The sequence below is a fragment of the Periophthalmus magnuspinnatus genome, chromosome 20 (assembly GCF_009829125.3).
Source record: "Periophthalmus magnuspinnatus isolate fPerMag1 chromosome 20, fPerMag1.2.pri, whole genome shotgun sequence".
Classification (NCBI taxonomy): domain Eukaryota; kingdom Metazoa; phylum Chordata; class Actinopteri; order Gobiiformes; family Gobiidae; genus Periophthalmus; species Periophthalmus magnuspinnatus.
Window position 1 is genome coordinate 11304082 of NC_047145.1, and position 15634 is coordinate 11319715.

Sequence of the window (15634 nt, forward strand, 5' to 3'; positions counted from 1 at the left end):
ATAGTTTACTGAGGTGAACTAAACCACAAAAGAAGGGGAAACACATATACATAATTACCCCTTAGCCCTCCCGTAGTCACCAAAGAAATACATCGATAAAGCAATAAAATGTAAACATGACTATATGTCACGATCCCTGTATTTCCTGCCTTTTTTTTTCTTCCATCCACTCAAAAGGCAGACAAAGAGCTTTCGCCTCCGTTTGTCCGGGTTGTTCAGGTTCAAAGTCTTGCGCGTTTTAATTCAATGTATGCTTTTTTTTTTCTTTTTACTATTGTCATCTCGTTTGCTGTCACCTCTCGCAAAGGCGTTCCTGTTTAAAATTCAAATGATCCGTCGGGCTAGCGGAATTAGAATGTTGAAATATTCATGTTGAGTTTGAAAACTTGTACCAAGGACCTCAGAGGAGCGAACAGGTATAGTAGTGTATCATCAGCTTTGTAAATGTTTCATGGGAGCAGCACAACATGCATTAATCCTCACTATTGCTTCGAGACAGCGTGCACATATTTATCTGTTTGTCCCAACTGTCAAATTCACATTTTATGGAGGCGTATTTTTCCATAGTTTGCAGTTTTATGAGCTGGGGCTTCCACGTTGCAAAATTCTGTTTGGTTTCAGTGGGTCCAAGTAGTTTTCAAAGTATTCGACAATATACAAACTGGGCAAAGATTAAGATTATGTGAAATTTGGAGGTTTTATCCCAGTTATTCCTTATTCCTTGCCTTATGTATTCCGAGCATCCTAATCATTCACGGCATTTTTAAGCTTTTATAAATGTATAGTGTCATTGCGTTTTATATATTTATCTTTGTTTTTAAATCATTCGAAAATTATTTGCATGTGTTTCTCTCTATGTCAGAAATATAAAAAAATTGACAATAAAGAGGAATTTAAATATTAAGGAGTTGGAGTCATTTTAAATTTCAAGGTCACATAAAAAAACAAAAAAACAAATAAAAATAAAATAAATAAATAAACTATAAGACCAATTTGAATAGTTTCTTTCTAATTAGACCTCGTTAGAACTGTACTTCCATGCAATGTTCTTGGTTGACTGGCTAGACATCAAGTTGAGATGATAATTTAAGACACCAATGAACAATGCATTTGGGTTGCAGCTCCTTGTCAGGAACAGGAATTGAACTACCAACTTTATTAAAGCAAAATAAAATGTTGTAGTACCTTTGGGCAAGACTTTAACCCATCTTCAGTGTCACCAGCTGAGATAACTGAGAATGAAACGCCAAATACAACATTTTTTTCATGGTCAAATGGCCATGGTCGCGTTTTTCTATAGAGCTTTTCCATCTTCAAGGCTCAAAGCGCTTTACATCAAGGAACCAGAAACTCAGCCAATCACACACACACTCATACACCAGTGTACACAGCCACTGAGGGTGAAGGGGGTTATGTGTCTTGCCCAAAGGCACAATGACAGCATTTATCTGTGGGAGCTAGAATTGCACCGACAACTAATGATGTTTACATCGAGAGCAGGATTTGAACCGCCCACTTTCATATCAGTGGATACACACTCTACCAACTGAGCTACTAACACTTAAACATCTAATGTCTACTCTAACAAAATAGCCAAACTAAGACTAAACTAGTGTAGTCTGGGTCTTGTCTCCCTACATGTATAAAAAAACCAAAAACAAAACAAAACACAAATGCTGTTAATCTGAAGTGAAAGAAGTTTGATTTTCTACTCAGTGTTAGGCTGACCAGTGTTCATTTCTTTTGCCTTGCTGAAACAAACAACCTGATTGCACTCCTCTATCTGAGAGTGTAAATCCTATACAGAGTGTTTCAGTCTGGATTTATCTAGTAAAAAGACAATAGTAGATGTCAGTAAGTGTGCCAAATTAACTGAGTGTGGATACAAATGTGAACTTGCGGTTTATTCTCTGCATAAACCACACATTATAAATAAACATACCACAATAGCGTAATCTCTTTATTGACTGCGCTGTGAAAAGGCCTTTCATGAGGACGGCCCTGAGAATGTCTGCTCCATAGTAATGACTGTGACATTTAGACAGAGAGCAGTGAGCTGACCTATTGATCTGAGAGCTGTGTTTATTGAAACATGTGGGCATGCATGATCAGTCACTGTGCACCCAACAGCTGTGTGCAGAATGTACCCTGAGTGAGGTACTCTAACAACTCTGTATTTATGTAGGACTAACTGTAATATTAATGCTATTCCTTACTGTAGGTTTTTATTGTGTGAATCATGCATTTTAGAATCCAGTTATGAAGAGGGAGAGGTAAGTAAAAATGCATGGTTGTTAACGTAACCAAGCTCTAAATTTAAAGGTGCATTATGTAACTTTTTGTGGCTTGTTTCTATTGAAATGTTGATGCTTTGTCTGGAATATTGTACAGTATGGTATTACATTTATCTATCCTGCACTTATTATTCTACTTTTAAAATGGTCAGGGAGAATTCCAGTGGCTATTCCAATGGCATTTCAGTTTGTAGCTGTGGTATAAGCAAATTAAACAATTTGGAGCCAAGCATTCTCTACAAGGCACTCAAAGCACTTGCCCAAGGGCAACAATACACAAACAGTATTCATCTGTGGGAACTGGAATTATACCACTAACCTGCGGGCCAGTGGATCTGACCACTTCACCCATAATGCTCAACTCCCGCTTCCTTACTAATACTTACTACAGGCATTTTTTTGTTTGTACATACAAGATTTCTTGGTCTGACTCCACAGGTCTGACCTTTAACTTGGTTTTGTGACATCGCCTGCTTGTCTCCACGGAGACATGTAGGCATATGTTCCCCACAGTGGAACATTACGGGTAAGGCATTAACATCTTACAACCTATGCCTTACGACTAATGACCTCTCCAGTCGATCATTCAAACTACACCTCCATAATGCTCTCTGCTTTAACTTGTCTGCAGCAGTTGAACCATCAGCCTCCTCACCCTCCATCTCTTCCTCTTCACCAGATTCCCTCCTCACTTTGAAATACATTTGTAGAATTACCTAGATATCCGTGACTTGCTAATGCATAAGGCCAGTACTATTCATTCAGTGATATTTTTGCATAGTTGTTTGATCAGTATTCCCGTCTATTGCTCTTTTTTGGACACCTCAAAACAAAACAGATTATTGAACTAGAATTTACCAGGGACATAAATAACACAAGCAAGAACAAAAGGTGGCACTAATATATTTATACATATTCCACAAACTCAAGAGATTAATTTTATGTAAAAAAATTGTGCCAAAGTCAAAACACATGTAATTTATGTATAACCTTTAGTGACACATTCTGCATTAATATTCATACTACTGTTCAAGTGATTGTGACGGCTGAATACAGATCATGCATAGTGAGGAAGAATTAGATTCCCATTAATGCAATTGGAAATAACATTTGCAAAATACATGAGCGTGCGCAGTTGAAAGGGTTGGAAATTATAGCAGGACACAAGTGGTTCTTTTTTTTTTTTTGCTTAATTTTCCTCAATTTTTCACAGTTTCTCAGTATAAATCACAATTGCAAATTCAAGTTGAGACTAGACTAGTTTTAAAATTTAGTTACTCAACAAAAAATCTCTAACACACATGAATCGCATTTGGGTTTTGATGATTTCTCTCAAGCCACTGTATCAGCAACACTCATACAGGGGTCAGCTGACACAGGTGGGTAGTATTCAGGTACATTTACTCAGTTACATTTACTTGAGTAACTTTTTTAAAGAAATTGTACTTTTCAGAGTACTTTTCCAGTAGCATAATTTTACTCCTACACAACAGTTCTCTTACTCAAGTAAAAGCTTTGGTTACTCTTCTCACTGGGAGTAAGTCTACAAAAGCTTTACGTCGACAATATGAAATGATTTGAACATGCTTTGGCTACGATTTTTTTTAATTATAAAATATTATAATTTTTTTAATTTGTGTTAATCTTTTGAAAATATCAGATGTGTTGCATAAAATAATGTTTTGTTATTCCAATTACATTAATTTCAAATTATAAATCAGATGTTACAGTTACTCTTTAAGTTACTTGGTTAGTAGTTTTAACAAACACTTTTTTCCTCTTGAGTAATTCCTTGGACCAACCTGCTCATTAATAAATTACACAAATTTGAAATCTAAAAATACAGTTAGCGTTCCCATTTAGATCCACGTAACACTTATTACGTGTTTGTAAAAATTCAAACATATTCTCAAAAGAGAAAGTCAAAGACAGAAGCACATGATGAAAGAGTTAGACATCAACAGGTTGAGAGGTGAGGAAAGGATTACTCCAGTCTTTTTGAGGTCAGCGTAAAGCCATTGTATATTCAACATTATGGCCTAAAACATATCTAACTCAACTGAAAATGTTCCGAAGTATGGTTTTAACTCACTATTTCCACAGAATCATGCAGGTGACTTTCCACCTCCAAAAGGTTTTTCAGTTTAAAGAACATGCTGTATGTGATGTTTTCATGTGGCTTTACTTTCCTTTTAAACATATTATTGGTCACATTGGGATTAGTATTTTCTAATCTAAAATACTTTCTGCATATGAAAAATAGACATAAACTTCACCTCCATTTCCAATGAAGCATTTAGGCATTGGTGCTTCCACTGCAGTGAGTCCTGCAAGTCCTTATCTCTATGATATATAGAGCCATATATCCAGTGTGAACACAGTTTGACCACAGAGTGAGTCCTGGGATAGTTTATGGGATTAAAAACTGCACAGGAGAAGTCTGGATTTTTACCTATGACACAACAAAAGAACATTTTCTAGTGGTCAGAGAAGATGACTCTTGAGTAATGGGTTATTAAAAGTGAATGAAGAAAAATACAACATCAGATATGTTTTCAATGAGAGACACATGTTCTTTACACATGTTCCACATTAAAATGCCAATTATATACATCAATTTATTTTTCTTCTTCAAAATGCAACAAGAGGCAGTACTGATAGAAACTCAACTCACACACACAATATTGAAATTAAAACTGTCAGGATAAACTTTTAAAACATTTGGTTAGTATTCCAATAACTGCCTGGAATGCCCAAGGGGAAGCATACTTATCAATCTTTATATGAATATGAAACTTGAAGACTGAAAATCCAAAGGTCAAAAGTGACATTTTGGGAAAAATGTTGTAATATATTAAATAAAAACTTACAATGTGCTTTATTATATGGTGAACAAGACCAAAATATGAAAAAGACATGCTACATTGTGTCTGTTGGAGTAGGTTAAGATTAGGTTAAGGTACACTTTATCGTCGCCGTAGGGAGATTTGTCCTTTGCATTTGACCCACTTGTTGCTTGGTCAGGACTACCGCAGCTGGAGGATTTGACTTAGGGTGATTATTTATGTGTTCATTGTTGTATTGTGATTTTAATGTCTTATTCTGTAAAGCACTTTGAATTGTGCTTTAAAAATAAACTTGCCTTGGCGATGGTGCATGTTTTGGGTTAAGAGGAGAAGTGGGGCCCAGAGGAAACCCACCCAGCCACGGTGAGAACATGCAAACTCCTCACAGAAAGGGCTGGGCGACCTGGGGATCCAACCCGGAACCTTAGTAGCGTGAAGTAATTTTGTTCACTAGAGAGCTATTATAAAAGCAGCAGTGAAAGTAATCAATCCTCTGTGAATTTTGCATCAAATTAAGAACCAGTTTTGTCAATCGTGCGTTGGGAACAGTTTGTTATGTCTATGGTTAACTTCTCGTCAATCTGCGACAGAAGAAAGCACCATTTGCACTGCACTGTTATAGTGAAGAAAGTGCTGGAATGTGTTGGTGTAGCTGTAACGCTAAACTCACCTTTATATGGAAGTTGTAAAACATATATACAGATTTATGCACATAAAGAATTAGGATGCACTAAAAGGTTGAAAAACTAAAAAAAAGAGTGGGAGTAGATAACTTATTTAACTCCCTCCCTTATTCCACTGTTTGAGAATTGGAAAAATGTGGTACTTTTAAAATCCAAAATGTAAAAAAAATTAACCAAGAATATTTCTAGCACCCTTTTCACGCTCTACAGTTTGGACATTTTAATTTGGTCCGTCCAATTGGTGGCACTAGACCCTGACCTTTGACCTCCAGCACTTCCGGGGTAGCTGCATTACGGTCCTGTTTTGGCAGCTTCCAGTCTATTTTCCACCTCCGCTCTGTTGTCAGGCACTATACGCAGCGTACTTTTATTATTTTCAGAACAACTGCCTATAAAAATGAAACTACGTGAACATCTGAATGAACTGATTATGTGTCCTGACTGTGTTGAGCCATCAGAAAGAAAATATTTGTTGTGTATTTCATTGACTACACTGAAAGAAACTGATTATTTATACAAACTAAGCGAAGATAAACTAACTACAATGGAACCTAAAGTCATTTTCAGTCTCCAGGTACAATTCCTGGGGTGGCGTTGTTGCATAAGTAATTTTTTTTTTTTTTAATATGTTAACCATTTATACGATATAAGAATCTACAGGTTCTTTTCTGATGCAACTAATGACTTAAATCTTTGCTCTGTCGAACTCAGCATGGTCCTGCTTTGAGATGCTATTTATTACAGACCTGTTAGGGTGATGGAAATGTATGAGAGCAGAATTTCAAGTCACTAAATATAGCATCTAATCATCTTAAAGAGGAGGTAATGTGCAAAAAACAACTTCACAGAGCTTTTTACCATGTTATAACATTGTTTCCTCATCAAAAACATGTCTGAAGTGGTTTTATCGGTCATATATGCATGTTTGTGTAATCTAGCGATCTCTCACAGGGCCCTAGTCGAACCTTCTTTACGGTTAGCAGTACGATTCTGTCCAATGCTCCGCCCACAATCCTGCGTCACCCGTGCTCCCACATGAAACTTTTTCCATAGATATACAAAACAACACAGTACAACTTCATAAACCTGATGCGATGTGCAGTCGTTTCATTAGCGACTGTGTTGTGATAGTGCTCTGAAGGGGGAGTGACTTAGCATGGGGAGAAAAGGGAACTTATTGAACATTTTAATACGTCGTTTTTGGTGAATACAGCAATTTCAAAACAATAAAAGGTAACACGGTAATATAAATATGTAACGCGTTAGCAATCCCCCCAGGTGTAATACTCCCCCTTCAATATAGCAGCTCCCACTGTTAATGAAGCAGTTAACTGGAAGGTGCATCAGTGGACATTAGCCTGTAGTTGTTTACTCTTTTTATCACCACACTCATCACTTAAGTGGCACATTACGAGCTCTGCAAGCCACTAAATAAACTTTGACGATCCTTATAATGAAAAGACGCCCTTAGACCCCTCATTAATTTCTGCATTTATAATTCACTCCTCACCGGGAGAACCATAACCATTTTATCGACTGCTTTGAAGAAACTGGTTTGACGGACAGGCCGGTTCCCTTTGCGACTTCAGACACCACGTTGGAGACATTTTTTGTGAAATTTTTGCCCACAAGGCCGAGCCGCGGACCCACTGGGACAGCTCCCACTCTCGGGGAATCGGTATTCTCGCCAGGCACTGAGAGAGGAGTAGACTTATTTCATGGGCACCGCTCTCTGCTCCCAGCATGGCAGATTTTTAATAAGGGCACTCACCACAAGTCTGCCCCTAGCCCCTTTCAATATGTATACTATAGCCGCAGGTTTGTTTAACTTCCCAAAGGAGCTGGAGACGCCATTTGCAAAGCTTCAAACGGAAGGCACAAACAGTGAGGGACGGCACCTGTCAATCACAGCCGCACTGGGGTGGCCAAGCAGTTCAGGAAATGAAGTGAAATATAGTTCTTCTGCTTGTGCGTCTTCATATAAGGAGATGGTTGGTGACTATGGGTCAGTTAGTTAAAGTTCTTACAGAGAGATATGCTGCCATGCTAACTAATGCTACAGCAGAATGACTTTCAAGCATATTAACCATGTCATCATCACAAATATACCTAGACTTGTTTATTGTTTGTATATATTTATATATTCAGCTCCCTGCTGAGAGCTCGGAACTTCTGATTCCACCTAGTGATGCATTTTTCATATAGATGATTTCAGTCTGACCCCCATGCCTTTTGCGTCTTAAGCCCAGACAAAAATGAACGTGCAGTCAGACTTGCTTTTTTCAGTGTGAAACAAAGGCCCTCATTGGTCATCAATGATTTACAAATGAAATCAAATGTATCATTAACATTAACACAGTTTAGCAATTCACTCATTGATTCTACAGAAATCCACCATGTTTTTAGCCTCTTGCGATATTTTATTTCCTTAATTTTTTCCGATGTGGATGGATCTTGCGTGTCCCTGATTGGCCGATCCACGTGTCAATCAAACCCATTTGCAACCAGGGAGATTCACTGACGATGAGACTAAGACCTACTAACGCAACACTGAAGTACTTTTGCTTTTCCCATACAATCATATGAATTTGTCAAAAAATGTTGACTTTTTACACAAAGTCAACTTTTTTTTTTACACAAAACTGACTCCTGTGAGCTTTCAGCCATGTTAGAATGTTGTTACGTCATCAAAAACATACTAGGAGTTGTGTTTTGTTTCATTCATGTTTGAGTAATCCTTCATTATTGGACTGTTCACATCTCCAAAGCTCAAAATGCTCCGCTCCACCTCGTGTTGTCATAAAGCGGTACTTTTAAAGTTCAGTAGAGATTGGCAATTCCAGGGCTGAAATCACCCAAATGATTCAAGTGAAGGTGTTTGGAGTTTAAAAACACAGTGGAGCACTTCATGTATGGCCACATGACATCACAAGTGTTTCCGTTTGGGAGAAGAACTCAGCCTTAATATGCAGGGCTTGTGTGTTAAACGTGTGAATGAAACAAAACAAAACTCCAGGTATGTTTTTGATGAGTAAACAAAATTATAACAAACCAGAAAATATTGCAATATGGGCCCTTTACGTGATAGTAGACACATCAGATAATAGCAACTTACAAGTACACAATTGTATTCCTATGTTTTTATGAATCAACCAAGCAGCCAACACCAATGAAAACTTGTCACCCATTTTCTAACAACTACAGCACAAGCCTCGTATCGGTCCATCATTGTATCATTTGTTCCTAATTGAAACGTTAACTCAACCCTGCTGTCTCCAGTACCAACGTGACAAGCAGAATCCACTGGCAGTCGCTTTCAGAAGTTCGGCCAAGTTGGAGCAAATTGTTGAGAATTCCCACAGCTTGCGTTCGTCTATTTCCCAAACCTGAGCACATTTGCACGAGCGAGATGCCATATTTTGAACGCGCGGAGGAGACTAAACGGAGAAGGAGTTAGTCGAAGGTGCTCTGCTGAGACATGTTGAGGTGGAACAGATGGACAATTAATGGAAGTCAGAGTCTGGAGAGCACGAGAAGCAGAGTGTTCGCATAAATAAACCATGCACTTTCGTTTGGCAGTGGCACCCGCCTAAGAAGTTTACTGGTAAAATAGTGCTATCTTTTTGAAGCTGAGATTAAACGACTGCAGTGATGGGACTTTCAGCTTTTTATGGGATCTGAATTTTTTGTATCCATTCATGTCAAAGAGACGTTTAAAAGACTGACTTACAATTTATTTATATGACATAAGCCAATGTGAGAACCTATTTTATCTATAAACTTATCACAGAGGGAGATGATGAGGCTTGGGTGTGTTTAAAATGGTTCAAACTGACAGTGGGAGTGTGTTTACCCTTTGGAATTATGCAGAATTGAAATAAAACATTGAACTATAATAATAATTTTAAAAAGTAACTTATTATGAAGCCAAAGCTCTCACTTGTGTCACCTTTTGTGCTGATTCTTGTGTTGGTTTAGTGTTAATCATGTTAAAATGCATAAAAATTTGACAAAAAGAAAAGATTTGGAGATCCGGTTCCAATCGTTTACGTTAACGAATTATTCAAAAGAGCCAACTTATACACAAACACTTGTCTGTTTTTGACCAATGACTGCTTCACTGTTTGATTTTCTAGCTCTTTGTTGGTTAAATCAACAATATTGTTATATCCTGCGAGGTGATTGAATTTGTAATTTTTGGCTTTATAGAAAATAAATTGATTGAATTGAATCATCAAAAAATGCAATCCAAAATATTCATTGATTCTAACAACACCGCACAACTGCCTGGAGGTGTTACGTCACCTGTATGCTTCCACTGGAAATAGAAAGGTAAAGCCATACTTTGGAACATTCTCCACGGAGGTAGATTAGTTTCAAGCCGTACATGGAATAGTATAGTCAAAAGAACATCATTTTCATAAAGACAAGCAAGAAGAGGCACTCCTCCAGGCCAAATGAGAGTCAGGTTTGTGGAGATGCAAGCCCACTTACAGTAAAGACAGAGAATTTTCAGTGCAATTTTTTAAAACCAGCTGGAAAGTTATGTGGTGTGGCTTTAAACTTGTATCCTAACTAGACACTAGATACTACACAATAACAATTTTGTGACTAGTTTATTCAGATTTTTATTTTTATTTTTTATCTTGATCTATCGCAGAACTAGAATGAGACCACATGGTAATTTCACAGAAACAACTGTTATTTAGTGTGTGAACATGACATTATAATGTGTAAAAAGGATTATTATTGTATTGTGATATTAAAATCAGTGTAAATCAAGCCCTTTATCACTGGGATCGAAATTGTGTTGTATTTATAGTATCGTGACAACACCAGTACATAAGATATTGGGGGTGATTGATAAGAGGAAAGTCAAAATAACACTGGTGATGATGAAAAGGCCAGAAAATAAAGTAAAACTGATAGGACAGCCCTGGTGCAGTAATGGAGTTTTCACCAAACACAAACCAGTAAGTTCGAGGGTTACACCCACTGCTGTGTGCATTGCTGTTGTGTCCTTTGGCAAAACACTTCACCTTCCTTGACTTGTGTGTGACCTGTTCCTGGAGCGACTCATGTTTAAAAAGGGAACAGACGAAAGAAAGCAGAAGTTTATTTATGTTTTCTTTGCATGGAGGAGTGGCTGTAAATCCCATTGAGCCTGACAAACTGTGTGTACACAGCCCAGATTTGTTGGGATAACCTGATTTCACCCATTATTACAAACACAGAAAGACAGAAGGCAATGAATAAACGAAAAGATAAAGTTTATTACTAATCGACACCAAAAATATTATAGAAACTACATATTCATTTGAACAAGTATCAATATTACTTAAACAGGACAATCAGTCTTATACTATCTTCACAAAAAGTAATATAAGATCACATGGTAATTATTATTTTGTGTTGAAACTTACATTTTATTTTCTAAAGAAAAGGATCAAAGTATATCTTTAACTACCATCTTTAAAAAAACAGAAACAAATACAACAATAAATATTCTATCCAAAAGTTATCAAAAGTTGCATTTGAATCCGTCTGAGTAGGCTTAATCAAACTTTAAGTCTTGTCCGCCTAAGTCCTTCCTCAGTTATAATGATGTGGACCGGGTGCACACAAGAAGCTTACGCCCCCAGATTAATTCACAAACACATGACAAAAGGCTACAAAATGACTGCGCTAATTTGCTTTGGCATCGCGGCACAGAGCTCCCATGAATCACGCATTTAGTTTTGGATTTCGACCCAGTCAATCTGTCTGCGAGTGAGGCAAATCCAAAGAATTACAAGCCTGCATTTGCAATTAGCTGCCAATAACACATGAGTCATTCCAACACACATTCTCCGCAATGGACAATGTTGACTATTGAGTTGGGTTGTATAGTCAAAGCAGTGATCTCATTCCATTTTTAAAACTTGGAATGGGTTGGAGGCGATTTTCGAAAAACATGGGGAGAGACTTGGCGTTTTCATCTTTCAATCATGTTTGTAAGTCCAACAAATAGCAGTGGTATTGATCTGTCTGAGGCAAAAGCAGCAAATACAGATCAGGCTCAGGGCTATGGCGACCAACCACAATAGACAGACAAGATATGAGAAAACTATAACTCAGAGCAGGTGGGTGGTACTCCATTATATTCCATTACATTTACTCAAGTATATTCATTTATTCCATTCACTGTCTCTTAGAGTAGTTTTAAAATGGCATACTTTTAATCCTACTTGGATTGAGTAATACTAATCTTTTTTGAGTAAATGTTTTGGTTACTCTTCCCACTGTGAGTAAATGACAAATGTTGACTTGAACATTTGTGTTTCTTGCATGACATCATTGTGATTTTCTGATATGTCTTTGTGATTTTGTGATACTTCTTTGTGATTTTGTGATATGTCTTTGTGATTTTGTGATACTTTGTGATTTTGTGATACTTTGTGATTTTGTGATACTTCTTTGTGATTTTGTGATATGTCTTTGTGATACTTTGTGATTTTGTGATACTTCTTTGTGATTTTGTGATACTTCTTTGTGATTTTGTGATACTTCTTTGTGATTTTGTGATACTTCTTTGTGATGCGTCTTTGTGATTTTGTGATATGTCTTTGTGATTTTGTGATACTTCTTTGTGATTTTGTGATACGTCTTTGTGATTTTGTGATACATCTTTGTGATTTTGTGATACGTCTTTGTGATTTTGTGATACTTCTGTGTGATTTTGTGATACGTCTTTGTGATTTTGTGATACTTCTGTGTGATTTTGTGATACGTCTTTGTGATTTTGTGATACGTCTTTGTGATTTTGTGATACGTCTTTGTAATTTTGTGATACTTCTTTGTGATTTTGTGATACTTCTTTGTGATTTTGTGATACTTCTTTGTGATGCGTGATGCGTCTTTGTGATTTTGTGATACGTCTTTGTGATTTTGTGATACTTCTTTGTGATTTTGTGATTTTGTGATACGTCTTTGTGATACGTCTTTGTGATTTTGTGATACGTCTTTGTGATTTTGTGATACTTCTTTGTGATTTTGTGATACTTCTTTGTGATTTTGTGATACTTCTTTGTGATTTTGTGATACGTCTTTGTGATTTTGTGATGCGTCTTTGTGATTTTGTGATACGTCTTTGTGATTTTGTGATGCGTCTTTGTGATTTTGTGATACTTCTCTGTGATTTTTTTTTCATTTTTACAATATATACTTTGAAAATACCAGACTTTGTGTGTTATTTAATGTTTTGTTCTTACAATTATATTAAAGAAACTGCATGATTTTGATGTCCCTAGATTCCAGGTAACCCAATAAATTTTCCCTCTTTTCAGGTAATTTCTTGTATCACTACTTTGTACTTCTTCTTGTATAATATTTTGAAGTAAAAATACATTTTTGACGACTCTACCCACCTCTGCTCCTTCTGGTACTGCCACTATGTACAGTCTGATAACAAAGGACAAGTATGCAGTTTGGCTGATGTGCCCAACTTTGGAAGAACTTGCTATAACTTTCCCTCGCAATTCAAAAAGATATATTTGAATGGAGTGTCGAATAAAGGCATGCGCTCACAATAGAACCAAGGACACAATGAAACTACAACCCAACTTTATATAAAACGTACTTGAACAAGGGGTTGTACATAAGGAAAGGCAAGGAAAATACATCAAAATATAAAATAAAACAGCAGTGTAACCTCAAATGTCAGACAGACATTGATTTAAAACAGTGCAGGGAGTCTTGGGCAAAGTTCAAAACTGCCAATAACTTCATGTGCTTCCTGTGTCTTATCAACAATGTATGTGCTTTTATACTTTTATACAATAATGTGGGATATATTCTGGAAAGCTACCCAGTCTTGACCCAACCCACATGAGACAAGCAGCAAAAATACATCAAACTCTAGCAACCATGATGTTAACAAGGGACAAAAACATACAAATGGCACAACACAGTAGTTATGATTTGACTAATGCAAATACCTACATGACAAGATCTTTATTTTATCAAGTTAATCTTTAAACTGTTTCAAAAACACGTTCATTGTGCTTAAACCCCCTCTGCATTTTGGATGGAACTTTTGATGTTAATGACATAAATTCTGTTTTAGAACTCACCATTACTTCCTGTATTTTTTCTTTCTTCTTCTTTCCACTTAACTGATGTAAAACTGACAAATGGCCAGTATTTGATCAGTATTTACTACAATAAAAACCTGTCATATTTTACTTTACACATGTTTGTCTGTGTAATCCCTCAGTCCAAGTATGATCCATAGCAAAAGAAAAATTCAACTTGTCAGTGTCATCTGGGTAAAAGTTTTAGAGTGAAGACGTGGACACTGTCTTATATCTATCTGAAGTGAGGAGCTAATTACACTGAAACTAACACACCTATTTGTTTACAGTTTCTGTTTTTTGACTACGTCTATTGAGCTACATTAAGTGTGAACTGTATCTGAGTCACATTTTGTGTAATAATTCAGGCCCCTAATGGACGCACGCTCTCACACTTATTAGCATACTGGCTAGCGCTATTGTTTTCCTTGTTTTGGTTTAGGTCAGAGGATGCAGTTATAAATGAGAGATAAATGATGTCTAAGGTCCCTATTCCTGTTCAATTAACTCTGCTCTCAAACCAGTTCTTATCTTTGGCTAAGTGAGCCAAAGAGAAGAAATGTCTTTATTCTTAAACTTTTGTCCAGCTGACAGAATTGAATTTTTCTTTTTACACATTTTTACACATTGGCCCAGTAACCCACCATGACACATCTACCAAATATGCTTCCTTTATAAATTATTCTTTTGTTTTAATATAAACCTATCCTTTTAGCACATAGTAATAACCCTTTGCAGATTGAATTTCCAGCCTACTATTGGTGTCTGAATGGAGTCGCTCTTCATGGCGCATCTCTCCCTCTCCATATGGAAGCTTTTTCATCTCACAAGGCAGACTGCACTCTACGGCTCCCGCGGCGATCCTGATAAGGCCAACTGTGTGCCTGTAGCGTGTGCTTTTCCTTCGGCAGGAAGCAAAAAAAATAAAGAAAGAAATGCAACAGCAGCAGTGGCGGTCTCCGAGGGCCAGAACACACATGAAGAAACCTAATATGGCTCTGATTCAATTGATCAATGGAAGGAGTGTACAAGAGACAGGGAAATGTCACACTATTACTAAAGGGAGTCTGCAGTGAAGTCTATGGGACAAAAAAAAAACCCACAGATATATGTAGATTCATAGAGGTGCTATTTGTTTTCATTGCAGGATTCAGTTCACATTTTACACATGTCCATGAGCATTACAGCAGACTTATTATGCAAATTTACTTTTACGAGCTTTTAACCATGTGATAGTTGTTGTCTCTTGTAGTTGTATTTAGAGTGATTCATGCATGTTTGAGTAATCTTTTATTCTTTATTATTTATATCCCAGATTTCACCGACACCACTACTGCTCTGTACTTGCTTCTTTCTTAAAATTTTTTCCACAACTTTTTCTTTTAAACCGGTGATACACATAAGATTCGGCAGCATCACATAGTCGTTTTGAAAGATACAAAAAAAATAAAATAAAACCCTGTTGCGTTGCTAGCGTGCTCTGTAGCTATCCATAGGAGGTTTCCACTGTATGCTCCGGCACAGCAGTTCTTTGTTGTGATGTCATCTCCCATTGGGATCTGTGATTTTCCAACCTGGAAGTCAGAAGACTTGTTTCTTTTATTAAGTTGTTTTACATCAGTATTGTGATTTAAAATGTCCAAAATATGACATAAACATCCATGGGTGTCTAAACTACAGGGTTAGCATATTTTTATTTT